The sequence below is a fragment of the Podarcis vaucheri genome, assembly GCF_965113315.1.
Source record: "Podarcis vaucheri genome assembly, chromosome: 3".
NCBI lineage: Eukaryota > Metazoa > Chordata > Lepidosauria > Squamata > Lacertidae > Podarcis > Podarcis vaucheri.
This window is the reverse complement of record NC_138761.1, coordinates 9,160,901-9,178,985: the sequence shown is the minus strand read 5'-3', so window position 1 is coordinate 9,178,985 and position 18,085 is coordinate 9,160,901. Positions and strand designations below refer to the sequence as shown.

Below are 18,085 nucleotides of genomic sequence, written 5' to 3'. Positions count from 1 at the left end.
CAGCTGTGGTCTCAAACATTTTGAAGGTACCATGAAAAATCTCTAATAATAAACAAAGTTTTTGAGCTATTTTTAAGACTTCTGACATGGGTTGCCATGTGCCTTGATTTTCCTGGATATTCCAGCGATTTTCAGCCAGACAATGCTTCCAGCTGCTCTATTCTGGCGATGTCCAGGGAATTCCAAGTGTAGGGCAACCCTATAGCTGCTACTGAGAATGCGAGGTATCTCAGAAGTAAAAAGCTAAGAGCAGTTTATATGGGAACTGAATAAATTTGGACACATTTGCCTGACCCTCAGCAGATGGCAGCTGTAGTCTCAAACATTTTGAAGGTATCATGCAAAATCTCAAATAATAATAAACATAAAATGACGCGGTATGGTAGAAGTAAACAACTAAGAGCTGCTTATATGGGAACTAAAGAAATTCGGACAGAACAGATCTAGGAGGGGTCTTTGAATTTATTTATTGCATAAAATTCATATACTGCTTGATTGTAGAAAACCTCAAAGCAGTCAACTCTCGTGCGACTCCGTTACCTGAAGGCAGAGAAGCAAAACATATTCTCAGCTCCTTGTAACTGAAAACAGACGAGGCAAGAACAATGACATAAATGTATTTACTGTTCTGAATGTTGTGTGACATGAACAGGCTACAAGATGCCCGACTTCCCTGTTGCAGGCTATGAGAACCAGGTTCAAAATCCTAACTCAGCCATGTGGTTAACTGGGCAATATTTGTTTAAGCCTGCATTTTCCAGGCTCTCTGTGCTAAAGAGCTTGCTTGGCCTCTGCCTCTGATGAACCTCGTCATTATTTTGCAGTGATCATGGATGTCAAGAACCCACCACAATTGCCAAAGGGGCATCTGGAGCAACTAGAGGGCTTCCTTCACCAGCTACATCCGCATGCCACACTGCCTGCCATTTCGAACTTAGTTTTGTGAGTGCTAGAATACATATGAGCAAGACTGGCTGTGTTCCATCTAAAATAAATGCACCTGCCCAACCATTGGGAAAACTGAATATGCCTTTTAGAAAAAGAAGAAGAAGAAGAATAGGGAGGAGCGGTGAGCAAGCTATGACCCTGAGGTCTTGCCCTCAATCACTCAAAATTTTATTCAAGCACTGCTGCGGCTCCTAAAACATAATGGGGCATTGCATGCAGTCATAAGGTCTAGAAATCCTTTTAAAATGCTGGCTAATAGCACATCTTGTGATTTTTCTATGGTGCTCTGATCCCAAACAGAGGCCAGCAGAGGTTGACAGAGCTAGATGGAGGAAGACATCTGCTGTATCCAACCTGCAGCAATGGAGATTTGGGTTACAGCCTTAGCTATTCAACAGATGCTGCATGTAACAGAATATTGTAATGCAAGACTTGCCAGCTTAGCCAATGCCTTGGGGGTAGAGATCCCAGTATGTTTTGAGGGGAGACACTAAGGACTCAGCTACACAGCTGTGAATAAAACGTTTTAAACCTGTTTGTAAAGTGCTATATACAAACGCGACACTAGATGGTGAAAGTCAGCTATGCAAAATTCACTGCATTTTTCAAAACTTTTTTTTTTAAAAAGCATTTTCACAGCCTTTTTTTATACGTGTGCAGATTTCACCTAAGATAAATATTCTGAGAGAATATGCTCAACAATTTGTTCAAAAATTGTTATTTTTTTATTATAATCATAATTTATTAGTTATACCCCACTCATCTGGCTGGGTTTCCCCAGCTAAATATAATATGTTGAAGTTGAAGAATGAGAATGGGAGAGTGTGGTAGATCACTGGCAGTTTTTGATATTGCATGGTGGGTGGCAACCTGTTGGACGTTGGATGTGCCTGCTTTAGTCCACCTTTCAGCAACCTGGGACCCTGCAGTTGCAGGACTACAACTCCACCCCCCCCGACCACTGGCCATGTTGGCTGGGTTTGATGGGAATTGTAGTGGAAGACTGGCAACATCTACCTCAGGGAGCTCTTACAGAGGTTTGCAGCATTTGCGGTGCGGTGGGCATGTCCCGATTTTTTCCCAGCCAGCGTAGCAAATCTCCAGCATGCACTTCCCTTTGGCTTCGTCACATTCTTTATCTGATTGTGGTTCGTGAGATGGTGTAGAAGCATCAGCTTAAGGCAAGAAAGAAAAACATTGGTTCGCTTCGAGTTGGGGCTCCTTGCCAACTACAGCGTTCTAAGTCCGTTCTCTGCTTTCTGCAGCCAATCAGAAGCCGCGCTTTGGTTTCCGAACATTTTGGAAGTCAAACGGACTTCCCAAACAGATTCCGTTCAACTTCTAAAGTACGACTGTATTAATGTCCTAGGGTCGATCTTTATAATCCTCAATCTCAAAAACAAGATATCTGGTTATTTTACATTAAAAAGAAAGAAATAAAGAAATGGTAGAGATCCAAGTATGTTTTAAGGGGAAACACTAAGGACTCAGCTACACAGCTGAGAATAAACCATTTTAAATGTGTTGTAAAATGCAGTATTCAAATGTGACACTAGATGGTGAAAGTGAGCTGTGCAAAATTCAATGTATTTTTCAAAACATTTTTTTAAAAGAAAGAATTTTCACAGTTTTTTTTTAAAATATGTGTGTAGATTACACCTAAAATAAATATTCTGAGAGAAATTGCTCAAGAATATATAGTTTGGGAGAAGTTTTCTTTTTTTTTTAATGTGAAAGCAGATAAGAATTCTGGATGAAAATAGCCAAAGTTGGCGCGCTCTGGAAATAGATTATTTCATTGTTTATTAAAAGCCACACTGAATGACACAGACTATTGCTGTTCTTGTCTCATACAACTATAGTGGTACCTCAGGTTACATACGCTTCAGGTTACAGACTCCGCTAACACAGAAATAGTACCTTGGGTTAAGAACTTTGCTTCAGGATGAGAACAGAAATCGCGTGGCGGTGGTGCGGCAGCAGCAGCGGGAGACCCCATTAGCTAAAGTGGTGCTTCAGGTTAAGAACAGTTTCAGGTTAAGAACGGACCTCTGGAACAAAGTTTGTATGGAACCAGAGGTACCACTGTACAGTGAACGAGCAGGCAAAACAGCTTTTCCAGAGGCATTGCCTCAGGGTGCTTATACTCAAGTTTGCAACTACTGTTGGGCAGATATGTCAATTCTTGTTAAATCCAATTTTTCATTTCCCCCTGTCTTTTATTCAGTTTTCCACACCTAGCTATGTTTACTCAAAAGTAAGCCGCTTTCCCTCCTAGTTCTGCAGGGTTGCTGAACTCCGCCCCCTTCCAGCTCCAGCCTAGCCACTGACCGCCCCCTCCAAACAGTAAAGGGGGAATGGGACATGTCAGGGCGTCTTGGCTGGTGTGGGGGGTGTAATCATTTGTTATTATTTTTTAATCATAATCATAATTTATTATTTATACCCTGCCCACGGACTTCCCAAACAGATTCTGTTCAACTTCCAAAGTACGACTGTATAAATGTCCTAGGGTCGATCTTAATACTCACTCTCAAAAACAAGATATCTGGTTATTTTACATAAGAAAGAAAGAAAAAAAGAAAGAAAGAAAGAAAGAAAGAAAGAAAGAAAGAAAGAAAGAAAGAAAAAGAAAGAAAGGAAGGAAGGAAGGAAGGAAGGAAGGAAGGAAGGGTTGGTTCAATTTCTCTGAAAAAGGTTTATGGCATCTGTCCAAGATTATGAGCTTTTCGCATCTGAACTAATTTAAATTTCCTTTGTTTGAATTTAAGATTTCATTTGAAACCATGCTCTTTTCCACAAGCCACAAAATGACGGAAATGTTAAGAAATAAAACCAAATCATTTTTTTTAAACAAAATAATAAAACTTTCTCTTTTAACCCTCCACTCCCCCCCCAAAAAAACCCACCCTCACCCTAATATTTATAATATTTTTTGTGCATGCAAGACAGAGCAAACAACACTGTTTCTGGGAACTTTGCCATTGGTAAGAAAACCCCTTCCCCATTACAGCAGCATTGCTGGCTATTTCAGTGCCTGCCACAATCTAAGCAAACTCTGTACAATACCTGAATCCCTTAGCAGGAAGAGGGAAGAAAAGAGGAAAAAAACAGAGATCAAGTAGGAGAACTTCATGTCTGCTTCGATTTGCTGGAAATTCTGAGATCGCACAGAGGAGGGACAGAAGGTGCTCCTTATTTATAGGTCGTCAAACAACAGCAGCCCCTAGAGGGAAAGAGGAGGAGGAGTTTGAGGTACAGTCATGTAAAGCAGAGGTGGGGCCACATTCCCTTCTGAATGACTTTCTGGGGGCCGCAAGCCATGGCTGAGTAGGGGCAGAAACAGTTAGGAAACCCCCGAGCCATCTGAAGTCAGCTCTGTATAGGGAAGTTTTGAAATGTTTAATTGTTGTTGTTTAGTCATTTAGTCGTGTCTGACTCTTCATGACCCCATGGACCAGAGCATGCCAGGCACTCCTGTCTTCCACTGTCTACCAACTCATTTTGGTAGCTTTGAGAACACTGTCCAACCATCTCGTCCTCTGTCATCCAGTTCTCCTTGTGCCCTCAATCTTTCCCAACATCAGAATCTTTCCCAGGGAGTCTTCTCTTCTCATGAGGTGGCCAAAGTATTGGAGCCTCAGCTTCAGGATCTGTCCTACCATGGAGCACAGAGGGCTGATTTCCTTCTGAATGGATAGGTTTGATCTTCTTACAGTCCAAGAAGATGGCAGAAAGTGAGGAGGAATTAAAGAACCTTTTATTTAGAGTGAAAGAGGAGAGCACAAAATATGGTCTGAAGCTCACCATCAAAAAAACTAAGATCATGGCCACTGGTCCCATCACCTCCTGGCAAAGATCACTGCAGTCATGAAATTAAAAGACGCCTGCTTCTTGGGAGAAAAGCAATGACAAACCTAGACAGCATCTTAAAAAGCAGAGACATCACCTTGCCGACAAAGGTCCGTATAGTTAAAGCCATGGTTTTCCCAGTAGTGATGTATGGAAGTGAGAGCTGGACCATAAAGAAGGCTGATCGCCGAAGAATTGATGCTTTTGAATTATGGTGCTGGAGGAGACTCTTGAGAGTTTCATGGACTGCAAGAAGATCAAACCTATCTATTCTGAAGGAAATCAGCCCTGAGTGCTCCCTGGAAGGACAGATCCTGAAGCTGACGCTCCAATACTTTGGCCACCTTGTGAGAAGAGAAGACAGGAGTGCCTGGCATGCTCTGGTCCATGGGGTCACAAAGAGTCAGACATGACTAAACGACTAAACAACAACAACAACAACAGCCCAACACCCTGTGGGCAAGTTGAATTATGTTCTTCAGGACTTGATTTAAGGCCCTGCCCATAGATGGCAATCTGTAAACATCCCATGAGGAAGCCACTACTAATAGACCATGACATTCAGGATAAGGTCTCAGAGATAAGGTGTTCTTTTCAATGTCTGCATATATTTGTATTTGCATGTGTGTATTTGTGTATTCAAGCATGTTGTTCCTGATCAGTTGAAGGCATTTTGGGAGGAAGCCCATTTACTAGATTTTTATCCATTTGGACTAAAACCCATTTGGCCTAAAGAGTTTTGGAAGGATGCTGCCAGGGCTGGTGCTCTGGGGCCTCCAGGTGAGGCACACCTGTCCACACGGCCTGAGTGGGCACTAGCCACCCTCCCTCACAGGACCACAACCAAACAGGTGGGCAAGCAGGGGACAAAAGCAGAGTTCACCTGCCTGGTTACTCACTCAGTAAGAGCAGCTCGAAAGGGAAGCACTTGATGAGGTGGACAAATGGGAGCATATATTATGACCTGCCACCATTCCTTCAGGAATTGCAGGGAAGAAAACATGCCTGCCCCTGTGTACTATCTTGGGGTAGAATAGTGGGGAATGGCTGTAAAGCTGAAATGGGTTTTAAGGCGGGCTGCACTTCAGTGGTAGAGTACAATGTTTGTATGAGGGAAAGGTCCTAAGTTCGCCCTCTGTGTCTGCAGGTAGGAGTAAGATGAGACCCGTTTGAAAATCTGGAGATACTAGTCCAGGTAAGGCAATAATTGTAAGAAATGATAAAGTCGCCTTTTCACGCAAGGTTCCAGCTGCTGAAAACCTCAGGCATAATGTTGCTTTCATTCACATAAAGATACAGGTAAAGGTAAAAGGTAAGGGACCCCTAGACGGTTAAGTCAGGTCAAAGGCGACTATGGGGTTGCGGCGCTCATCTCGCTTTCAGGCCGAGGGAGCTGGCATTTGTCCACAGACAGGTTTCCAGGTCATGTGGTCAGCATGAGAAGACCACTTCTGGCAAGATGGGACACTGTGACGGAAGCCAGATTGTACGGAAACGCCATTTACCTTCCCACTGCAGCGGTTCCTATTTATCTACTTGCACTGACTAAACTGTTTCTGACACAATGGGACACCGTGATGGAAACCAGAGTACACAGAAACGCTGTTTAACTTGCCACCACATCAGTACCTATTTATCTACTTGCACTGGTGTGCTTTCAAACTGCAAGTTGGCAGGAGCTGGGACAGAGCAATAGGAGCTCACCCCGTCACGGGGATTCGAACCGCCAGGCTTCTGATCGGCAAGCCCACGGCACTACCCACATCCCTGTAATAAAGATACAAGGCTACAGTGACTAGGCAGCCTCAGACATAAATATTGCTTTGTACAAGGACACTAGGCAATCTCAGACAGTTCAGATTAGCAGGCGTCGGCGAGTATAGAACTTGCTGACATCTACTAATGGTCAGGATGTTGGTGTGATAAATACACACGGCTCAGCAAATACAGAGACTGATTCACACTTACCTCCAGGTATTTTTGCTTGGCTTAACAAATAGTTGCATAGGAAATAGACCAAATATGGGAAATAATGAATAATGCTAATAGGGTAATATGGCAGTTGTGATAGGCTGTAAACCTTGTAGTCCCTTGTAGTCCCCACCCAAGGGGGAGATAAGGGAGGGAACCTGTGCTTAGGAAATAGAGAATATAAGCTTTGTTTTACTAACTTTGGGTGTGCCTATTTACAAGAATGTTTTTGTAATCAATCTACTCTTTGCTGCTTCACCAATTTTGCTCAGATTTTATTTTGAGGGTCTCAGACCCACTTTTAACAATACTGAACTAATTACAAAACTGGCTGGTACATAAAGCAACATCATGTGGTCATATGCTGCTTCTTTTCCAGCTCTTCTGTCATAGTTGATGTTTGGTGTAGGGTTGGGCTGGGTTGGGGGGCTGTGTCAAGTCTAAGAAAGTCCCAACACCTTCATTCCCCCACACCTGTCTTGGATCTGGCTGCTCTTAGCAGTACTTCGCTCTTCTTGGCCCTTGCTTCCTCTCATCATGTGACGATCCCTTGGCGCCCTGTGCTCCTGTAGTCTCTGCTGCACCTTCACCCAGCCCAGGTGGCTCCATCTGCCTCTGTGCTCCAACATCTCCAGAAAACTTTCTTGTGTCTTGTGCAGAACTTCCTCAAGTCAGCCTTTCCTTATCTGGTTTCATAAGGGAAGCCTACAGGATCAGGCCACTGGCCCTCCTAGTCTAGCATTCTGTCCTCACAGTGGTCAGCCAGGTGCCCATGGGAAGCCTGCTAACTGGACATGAGCTCAACAGAACTCTGCTTCCCTACGATTCCCAGCTACTGGTATTCAGAGGCACATCACAACCATCCTGTTGGGTGCCCCACTGTTGCTGAAAGACCTACACTGGCTCCCAGTATGTTTCCAAGCACAATTCAAAGTGTTGGTGCTGACCTTTAAAGCCCTAAATGGCCTCAGCCCAGTATGCCTGAAGGAGTGTCTCCACCCCTCTCATTCTGCCCGGGCACTGAGGTCCAACTTGAGGGTCTTCTGGCAGTTCCCTCCCTGCAAGAAGTGAAAGTGCAGGGAACCAGGCAGAGGGCCTTCTCGGTAGTTCCTGCCCTGTGGAACACCCTTCCATCAGATGTCAAGGAAATAAACAAGTACCTGACTTTTAGAAGACATCTGAAGGCAGCTTTGTTTAGGGATGTTTTTAATGTTTTATGTTTTATTGTGTTTTTAATATTCTGTTGGGAGCTGCCCAGAATGACTGGGGAAACCTAGCTGAATGGGTGGGGTATAAATAAAATAATAAAATAATAATAATAATAATAATAATAATAATAATAATAATAATAATAATAGGAGTGACTTCCCCTCCACTCAATTTCACATATATACTGATGGGAATATGCTCCCTGCTTGTAATCCAGATAGAGACTTTGGAGAGGTTCTGGAGAACTCAACCCAGTGTTCAATAACTTTGAAAAATGGTAAAGTTGATGATGGGGGAAAGGGGTTGAAAATATAATGTCAGAACAGTCACTTCAAATGCCTTTTTACTTTATTTTAATTTAGTTTAAAGATATTTATGTTTATGTGGTTTTTTTTAATAAATCAGAAGAAATGGTACAATGTACAGACTTCTGGGACTGCACTGCAAGGCAGGTAAAAAGAAGGGCAAACCCTGTGCCTTTTTAAATTGGGTGAGCAGAACAGCAGATGTTTGAACAGGACATCTGTGTGGAAGAGTTTCTCCAAGGCGCTTTGAAATAAAGTTGCTTATTCAGCTGTGGGAAAGCACAGAGACGCAGAGACACAAAGAACATAGGTGCTCAAATGCATGATTTTTAATTAGCAGAAGAAGGAAAACAATCACCATAGAATCAGCTCCATTAAAAGCGCAAATGCGTAGCAAAGCGGGTTGCAGAGGCCATGAAAATGTTCAGGCTATGGATGTAACGCAGCCACCATCCTGACATTATCTGTGCGAAAGAGAGAAGATTGTCAGATTCTGCAGTTTTTAATGCTGTATTACATAGATAATCATGAATAAAAGGCTGAACACATTCAGATGCAAAACACAAACACAGATTTTAATATAAAGAAAAAGAGGAGAAAAACATTGGTATGGGGCTTATCCTTTAAATCATGCTGTGGCTCGCCAGATGTTGTGGGAGCCCACCTCCCATCGGCCCCAACAGCCAGTATGGCAAGGGATCAAGGGTGAGGGAGATCTGTAGGCTGGCAACATCTGGAGAAACACAGATTGGCCTTTCCTGACTTGAATAGGTTCTGAGCATGATAATTTGTTGTTTGCCCCTTAAAAATACTGACTTAACTTTGTTGGGTGGTATATTGGATTGGATGTAGTGAATACATATATTTTAATAGTGGACAGATGAAAAATCAGAAGTTCATTCTTTTCCGAATCTTATTTTTTCTACCTTTCTCTTTTAACCTCTTTTCTCCTCTATTTCTTTCTTTGTCTCTCCTTCCCCCTTTTTGTGTGTTTTTACTGTATTTAGATAGTCTTGGTGTGGTTAAAAAAGGGAAAAGGATATTAAGTTTTGTATTTTTCTCTGTGAATCTTAATAAAATTTATTAGAGAAAAATACAGACTAACTTGAAATACACCAGTGATTTGAATCCAACTCTCCTCCTAACATAATACACGATGTCAATATTAGAAGGCCAATTGATATTTTAAAGCTTCCCTGTGGCTCTGCTCTTGTCAAGCTTAGTGAGACCAAAGCAATTCATTCTGATTGTTTTACTTCCACTATCCTTCACGTAACCTAGGTTTTGTGTTGTTGTTTTTGCAGAAAAACCCTCGATGTTAGCATGTGTTTCCTAAGGAAAGTATCAGCAACTGCAAATTCTGAGCCACAGCAGAACTTGGTAGAAAAACTAGAACAAAACTGGGGTTTGGAGATGTGAACTGTCTCCTGGAAATGTCCCCAAAGCACCTCAGTTCCTATATTAACTATGTCACAATGACCTAGACCATTTTGTCTTCCTCTTCTGTTACAGATCATAACTAGAAGACCAGTCTTCAGGTAGTCCGGATTTCTTTCAAAAAAGCTGGATGTTAGCATGTATTTCCTAAGGAAAGCATCAGCAACTGCAAATGCAAAGCCATAGCAGGGCCTGGAAGAAATACTGGGGCAGAATTGGGGTTTGGAGGGGAAACTATCCCTTGGAAAAGTCTTGAAAGCACCTCCATTTCTATATTAACTATTTCACAATGATTTGGACCATTTTGCTTTCCTGCATATCATAAACAGAAGAACAGGAGAGGGAGAGAGTTGCCCAGGTGTCAGACTCAGCCTCTATGGTACAGCTCAGCATTTTAGAAATCATCACCAGCACACAGTGGGCCAAGTTCATAGGCTCTTCCAGGATGGATGGAATTGAGGTGGGAACCTAACAGCCTATGAAGAAGCATGTAGAAGTTCTGGGTGAGTCATTTCTTGGCCCCAGCAACTTCTACAGATCAGGCACGTGTAACAGACATAAGAACATGCCAAGCTATTTTTTCACTCTGGCCAGCAGTATTCCTACTTATTGTGTTCTGTATACAAATATGCTATTCTTATTCTCCTGCCGGATACATTAAGACAGGGGTGTCAAACTCAAATTCATCGAGGGCCGCATCAGCAGTTTGGTCACCCTCAAAGGGCCGGTTGTATCTATAGGACTCAATATGCGCTCAATATAAAAACAAGTGGAGGTTTCCTAAATGCATGTAAAGTGGAGGTTTCCTGTGTAGAACGGCCGGCGCCGCTAGAGGGCAGACGTTCTCTGGCTTGTAGGTTGCCGTGCATGCGCTTTCTTGTGTCAAAAAAAAAAGAAAAAAAGAAGCGAGAATAAAAGGTGAAAGCTGGCGGCCGGTGGCGGCGGCTACACGGGCCACATGACGAGGTCTGGCGGGCCGGATTTGGCCCGCGGGCCTTGTGTTTGACACCCGTGCATTAAGAGGTCTTAAAAGCCAGCCCGGGTTTTGGCTTGGACTGGGACGTCTCCAAACTGTCTTAGATAAAAAGAACCAATGGACAAAACAATCCTGACAGCAGGGCAGGAGATGCATCTAGAATTCTTACCTATCTTCTGCAGCACCATCTTCTCGGGTTACCACAATGTCCCTTGTGATATTTGCCTGGTGGGCAAAAGCCATTATGGCAGCTGCCACCCATCCTGCGACATTCTGCCTCTGACGTCTGCGCAAGTGCTGTAGCAAAAGAAAGAACAAGTTGTGTTCTCATTGTCATTCCTGCTAATAGCAGACTCAGCTGGTGAGTGGCAATAGGGCTGTAGCCAAATTACCGTATTTTTTGCTCTATAAGACTCACGTTTTCCCTCCCAAAAAGTAAGGGGAAATGTGTGTGCGTCTTATGGAGCGAATACAGGCTGCACAGCTATCCCAGAAGCCAGAACAGCAAGAGGGATTGCTGCGCAGTGGTCCCTCTTGCTGTTCTGGCTTCTGAGATTCAGAATATTATTTTTTCTTGTTTCCCTCCTCCAAAAACTAGGTGCGTCCTATGGTCTGGTGCATCTTATAGAGCGAAAAATACAGTAATAGAAGAGGCTGTGGCTGGAGCACTGGATAGAGGCACCTTCCCCTATTGGAAACCACCCAAATAACAAGAGAATGATTTCCGGGACTTCTTGGGCAGCCTCACATAGAGTACATTCCATTAACCCAGCTTTGAGGTTACCAATGCATGGAATATAATGGTTTGGCTTTCCGTGTCCAGGAATGACCATAGCTAACAAACCAGATGAAATTGGTAAAATACACACCTGGGCACAGGGTTTATTTGGGGCTCTATTGACAAAGATGCATCCAGGAACATCCCAAACTACACAATTTTTCCTCCACAGGGACTGCACCATCCTGAACAGTTAACCTTTCTTTCTCCTGGACATGGGATCACCCACACAAATAAGGTCCCATATTTGCAGCATTCAAACAAAGTTTATTGCCCCCCCATCTAATCCACCACTGAAAATTAGGTAAGCAAAAGGAAGAGGAATAATAATAATAATAATAATAATAATAATAATAATAATAATAATATTTGTTTGTTTGCTGCCCCTCTAATTGGGTTGCCCCAGCCACACTGGGCAGCTTTCAACAAATTAAAACACAGTAAGACATCAAATCTTGCTTAGCAGCCTGGCTCCTATAGAGCAAGGACTACATCTCCAATCACACATGGTCAGTGGTCATGGTGACTGGGCTTCAAGGGAAGTGGAGCCTCAAAACCAAGGACCCATTGGTTGTCCACCATGCTACAGAGCGTGATAGCAAGCAGTTGCATATTTTCCCGAAGTCCCCGTGTAGGGATCCACTATAGAACTGCTTTGAGCTTTACTACAATCAAGTGGCATATAAATTGTTATGAAATAAATAAGTAACCTTACCTGGAGCAGCCATCAGCACAAAGAAGAGAACAGCTGCAAGGAAGGCAAAGATCTTCATGACTGAAAGATTGGATGGTGTTTCAAGAGATGGCGGGATGGAGAGATGCTCGAAAGGTCCTTGTATTTATATGACAAAAAGGAGCATGTCACACCATGGGTTGGACATCTTGTGCGTGCTGTGCAATATTTTGCTGCAGTTGCATGTTAGCACAATTAAGTGAAGATCTCCCTAGATAAGTTGGGAAAGGATTCATAAGGAAGTTACAGCCTGAAGACAACAGCCTGTTGTCTAGACATTACTTGTAATTCCGGAATTGATGTTAATCAAATGATGCTAATTCCTAGTTTTATGTTTCTTTTCCAAGTCTTCCTCACCTTCTTCCACCCTAGAATGCTTAAAAATTGGCAAGCTAAAATTAATAAATTTCAAGGGAAGTCCCAAAGAATCTCAATAGAGTTAAATCCTTAGCTAAAGACAATTATGCAAACCTGGGGGGGGGGAGTTATGGCAGTAACGACTGGCTCTGGGCTGCTTATCACTCAGCTCAATACAGTTTCATGAGAAAATACAAGATACTGCTGTATCTATTAGCACTTCATGGAATTTTGAAAAAAATAATAAACCTGTGCCGCTAGAGCAATTGTTGATAGATGTGGGGAATATATCCCTAAGTTGTGATCTTACACATCACTTGGGAAGACAGGCAAACTAATACCAGTGTACTGGATGAAGCAAACACCACCAGTGTTGAAGCAATGATTCTTCATCATTGGTCATGTTGTGCGGATGCCTGATGATCGTCTTCCAAAGCAACTACTCAATTCCGAACTTAAAAATGGAAAGTGTAATGCTGGTGGTCAACAAAAGAGGTTTAAAGACTCTCTCAAGGCAAATAAAAAAAAGTAGTATAAACACTGACAGCTGGGAAACACTGGCCTGCGAGCGCTCCAGTTGGAGAACAGCCTTTACCAAAGGTGTCATGGGCTTTGAAGATACTCGAACTCAGGACGCAAGGGAGAAATGTGCTAAGAGGAAGGCACGCTTGGCAAATCCACGCCGTCATCAACTCCTGCCCGGGAACCAATGTCCCCACTGTGGAAGGACGTGTGGATCCAGAATTGGCCTCCACGGTCACTTACGGACTCATTGCTAAAACCGTGTTTGTGGAACACAATCTTACTCAGCTACAAGTGATCGCCAAAGAAGAAGAAGAAGAAGAAGAAGAAGAAGAAGAAGATCCCTCAGTTGGTTCCAAAAAAATCCAATATATATGCCTGTTAGAAGATTTAGTTATGAAAGCATGGGCAACCAGAGACCACTAATGAAAGCAAAACAAATTATGCTGAACAAGGGAAGTAGGGGCTCACATGTAATAACCCTGATACCATCATGAGCACAAATCATTGTGAATGCCCAATAAAAAGGATATCTGGAGGGTAAAAAAAAGCAAATTACTTTTTATATAAAAAAAGCCAATGCAATTCTGGGCTGCATCAATAGGAGTATAGCATCTAGATCAAGGGAAGTAGTAGTGCCACTGTATTCTGCTCTGGTCAGACCTCACCTGGAGTACTGTGTCCAGTTCTGGGCAACACAATTCAAGAAGGACACTGACAAACTGGAACGTGTCCAGAGGAGGGCAACCAAAATGGTCAAAGGCCTGGAAACGATGCCTTATGAGGAACGGCTAAGGGAGCTGGGCATGTTTAGCCTGGAGAAGAGGAGGTTAAGGGGTGATATGATAGCCATGTTCAAATATATAAAAGGATGTCACAAAGAGGAGGGAGAAAGGTTGTTTTCTGTTGCTCCAGAGAAGCGGACACGGAGCAATGGATCCAAACTACAAGAAAGAAGATTCCACCTAAACATTAGGAAGAACTTCCTGACAGTAAGCGCTGTTTGACAGTGGAATTTGCTGCCAAGGAGTGTGGTGGAGTCTCCTACTTTGGAGGTCTTTAAGCAGAGGCTTGACAACCATATGTCAGGAGTGCTCTGATGGTGTTTCCTGCTTGGCAGGGGGTTGGACTCAATGGCCCTTGTGGTCTCTTCCAACTCTATGATTCTAAGTTCTCATGAAAATTCCTCAACCTTTTCATGAACATTTTTTTTTACAGATTTGCATACAATCTGGAATAATAAACTTCCCAATTTGTCTGTTGCTTGGTCTAAACATGGCACATGACAGGGGCATTTTTTGCTTTCATTTGTCCTGCCTGTACCTAGTATAGGTTCAACAGAGAATGCATCTTCTGCATAGAAACGAGGTCTGTGGACCTTTCCAGGACAGTTCTGATCCAATAGGAAACTATTGATGCAATGTTTCAGTGGTACCATTCCTTGTTTTGAATCTCCTTTGGGTGAGCTGACACTGGCATTTTTGTAAAATTGCTTTATTTACAAACATTCGAGTAGCACATAAATTGCTTTTAATTTTTTAATTTTTTTACACATTTGCAGACAGCATGGAAGTCGAGGCAAGCAGCAGACAAACAGATTCACTACCACACATTGGACGAAAACAACCATTTCTTCAGCTGGGGTACAAATCTTTTTTGGTCAGGATTTTGATGCAAACCTACCTGATCCCCACTTTCAGAAACATGCGTATACTGCATATAGTGTTGGTGAAAATGGCATATAAACGTGCATTATTATAGGATATATTGCTTGTAGAAATGTTTGTGTCAGCAAAATTGCACACAGAGCGGTGTAGATATATGGGGAGAAATTTGCTTTAAAATATTGGTGAATCTTCATGAGGACATTTTCCATTTAAAAAAGAAGCTACAAACGGATTCAGAAATGTGGTGAGCAGAAACTTAAAACTGGGAAAAAAATAAGAAACTGAGAGAAATGAAATTGAGAGATTCATCCATCCTTCACCTTCCCTAAGGCACCCTTCCCCAGTGTGATAACTGCCAGATCAACCCTGGTCAGTATTGCCAATGGTCAAGGATGAGAGCAGTTGCAATCAAAGATATCTGGAAGAAACCAGTTTGGGGGAGATTCTCATAAGCGATGGGGTCATAATTGCAAGGCCTTTCCTTCGACGGGCAATAGATTCCACCCACTCGCTATGTACTGATCAAACATGACAGGAAGCTGTTGATCAATCGTAGGTGTGCCCAATTCTCATTACAGATTTGCATCCCTGCACATATCTCACTCTTCCTTCCCAGAAGCAATGTGAAGCAGTGTTTTGAAACCAGCCAAATTGGCCGTTTTGCTTAAATAATTGTCAACAACAGCATTGGAGACAGAAGTATGTCACACGGGTTTACAGACAGAGCTCAGGGGAAACATTGGCTCCCAGTACATTTCCGAGCACAATTCAAAGTGCTGACGTTTGAAGCCCTAAACGGCCTCGGTCCTGTATACCTGAAGGAGCATATCCACCCCCCATCGTCCGGCCCGGACACTGAGATCCAGTTCCGAGGGCCTTCTAGCGGTTCCCTCACTGTGAGAAGTGAAGCTACAGGGAACCAGGCAGAGGGCCTTCTCAGTAGTGGTGCCCACCCTGTTGAATGCCCTCCCGTCAGATGTCAAGGAAATACCGTATTTTTCGCTCTATAGGACGCACTTTTCCCCCTTCAAAAATGAAGGGGAAATGTGTGTGCGTCCTATGGAGCGAAGAAGTCATAGCCCCGTGACCCTCTCCCGGCTGGAGAGGTGGCGCGCGGCTATGTCAGGAGCCTCTTTAGCCGCACACCACTTCTCCAGCCGGGAGAGGGTCGCGGGGGGCTTCTTTAGCTAAACAAGCCCCCCAAGACCCTCTCCCGGCTGGAGAGATGATGGGCGGTTTTGGCAGGAGCCTCTAGCCGGGAGAGTGCGCGCACGGCTAAAGCAGCCCCCCGGGACCCTCTCCCGGCTGGAGAGGTGACGCGCGACTATGGCAGGAGCCTCTCCACTGCAGGGGCTATGGCAGGAGCCTCTCCACTGCGCGCCTTTCCCCGCTCCCCGACCTGCTCTTTGGGGCTGGTGGTGGGCTTCCCCTTGCCAGCCCCAAAGAGCAGGTCGAAAGGAACCTGAAGCCTCTCCAGGCTTCCAAGGTAGCCGCCTGAAGGTGACTGAACGCACCTTAAATGGCACCTTGTTTTAGAGGGGGGAAACAAGAGGGGGAAAATTCTCCCCCTCTCTGCGCAGTGCCTCCTGCCGCTTCGCTGAAGGGGTGCTGGGCAGAGAGGGGGAGAATTTTTTTCCCCTTGTTTCCCCCCATCTAAAACAAGGTGCGTCCTATTGTCCGGTGCGTCCTATAGAGCGAAAAATACAGTAAACAAAAATCTGACTTTTAGAAGACATCTGAATGCAGCCTTGTTTATGGAAGTTTTTATTGTTCGAAGTTTTATCACATTATTATTATTATTATTATTATTATTATTATTATTATTATTATTATTCTGCTGGGAGCTGCTCAGAGTGGCTGGGGAAACCCAGCCAGATGGGTGGGGTATAAATAAAAAATATTATTATTATTATTAAAATTATTAAACTAACCTGGTAACTTTGCAACTTTGTTTGCAGACCTACACACAGACGCCTTTCAATGAAGTTTTGAGGCAGAGGATTCCAAGTTCACCCACTGCCTTCTCCCAGTGTTCCAATCTTCCATTATTGCACTATACTTCTTTCTAGCCTTCTGGTGTCACAAACGGCCATTCCTAAATATATGTTCAGGAATGCACCTTCCTTCAGCCGTCTTTCGATTCCTGCCCTGTGAGAGGGATCCTCAGAGAGTGAGGAAAGAGAGTAAGACCTCGAAGTTTGCTCTCACTGGACTTCCCCTAGTCAGGGCCACCTGCCACCATTTGTGTTGCAAGAAGAATAAAAGGAAAGAGAAGGAGACAGGCAAAGATCAGTGAAAAGCTTGTTGGAGCTGGAGACTCTGCCATGCAGCTACTGACCACCACTAGGAAGGATGCTAATGAATACTTTAATATTATGATTGTGATTCTATTAAAGTATCCTTATTCCTTGCAAGCCAGCCTGGATGAATTTGTATCCTGACATCATCATCATCATTTATTTATACCCCACCTATCTGGCTGGGTTGCCCCAGACACTCTGGGCAGCTCCCAACAGAATATTAAAAACACGATAAAACACCAAACATTCAAAACTTCCCTAAACAGGGCTGCCTTCAAATGTCTTCTAAAAGTCAGATAGTTGTTTATTTCCTTGACATATTATGGGGGGCGGCGCGTTCCACAGAACAGGTGCCACTGCCGAGAAGGCCCTCTGCCTGATTCCCTGTAACCTCACTTCTCGCAGTGAGGGAACCGCCAGAAGGCCCTCGGAAGCTGAACGATGGGGGTGCAGACGCTCCTTCAGGTATACCAGGCCGAGGCTGTATACCTGACAGGAGGGACATAAGCCATTGTAATATATAAATTCTTTGCACATCTCCATTCTGGAGACAGCAAAGCCACTTCCGAGCTGGAGAGGAGGTGGGGTTGCGGGCCCACCCTCTCCCCACGCAGGCATTGGCGGGGTAATTGTTACTCAAATGAAGAGGGGGGAAGGAAGCGCCATCACCTTCCCCCAAAGCGAAGGGTAGTCTGGTAAAGGACTCCGGGGGGCGTTGCCCTGTCCGAGGCCTATGGAGGTGTGGGCCTAAGGCACGCCCCCAAGCGGTGACACCCGGGGGATCCTAGTTGGCGTACTTCAGCAGGACTCCCCCGGCTGGTCGTTAACCCTTCCCAGTCTCCATGCCGGGTAGTCGATAGGAACCAACGCCTAAGGCCAATACCTCTCAATTCCTGTAATCAATAAAGTTGTGGCCTTTTTCGCCCATTAACCTTAAATAATGTGTCCTGTGTCTTCATTTCACATGGGGGGAGGGGACTTGCCACACAACACAGGAGCTCTAGTGACTTCAGAGGACATACTGAAACAA

At 44.0% G+C, this 18,085-nt stretch overlaps 2 long non-coding RNA genes across 2 annotated transcripts in view; both read right to left on the bottom strand.

Annotated features, from left to right (window-relative positions):
• Positions 1-691: 691 nt before the first annotated feature.
• LOC309529727 overlaps positions 692-18,085 on the bottom strand; it is a 45,838-nt gene continuing 28,444 nt past the window's right edge. Inside the window, exons 2-3 of the long non-coding RNA XR_014218382.1 lie at positions 4,018-4,601; positions 692-2,123 (exon numbers count right to left, since the gene is read on the bottom strand). This is a non-coding gene — a long non-coding RNA (uncharacterized lncRNA). The remainder of the gene's footprint in view (positions 2,124-4,017; positions 4,602-18,085) is intronic.
• On the bottom strand, positions 8,600-12,352 carry LOC309529233. Its single transcript, XR_014218140.1, has 3 exons — positions 12,192-12,352; positions 10,868-10,995; positions 8,600-8,749 (listed from the first exon to the last, which is right to left on the bottom strand). It is a non-coding gene; the product is annotated as an uncharacterized lncRNA (long non-coding RNA).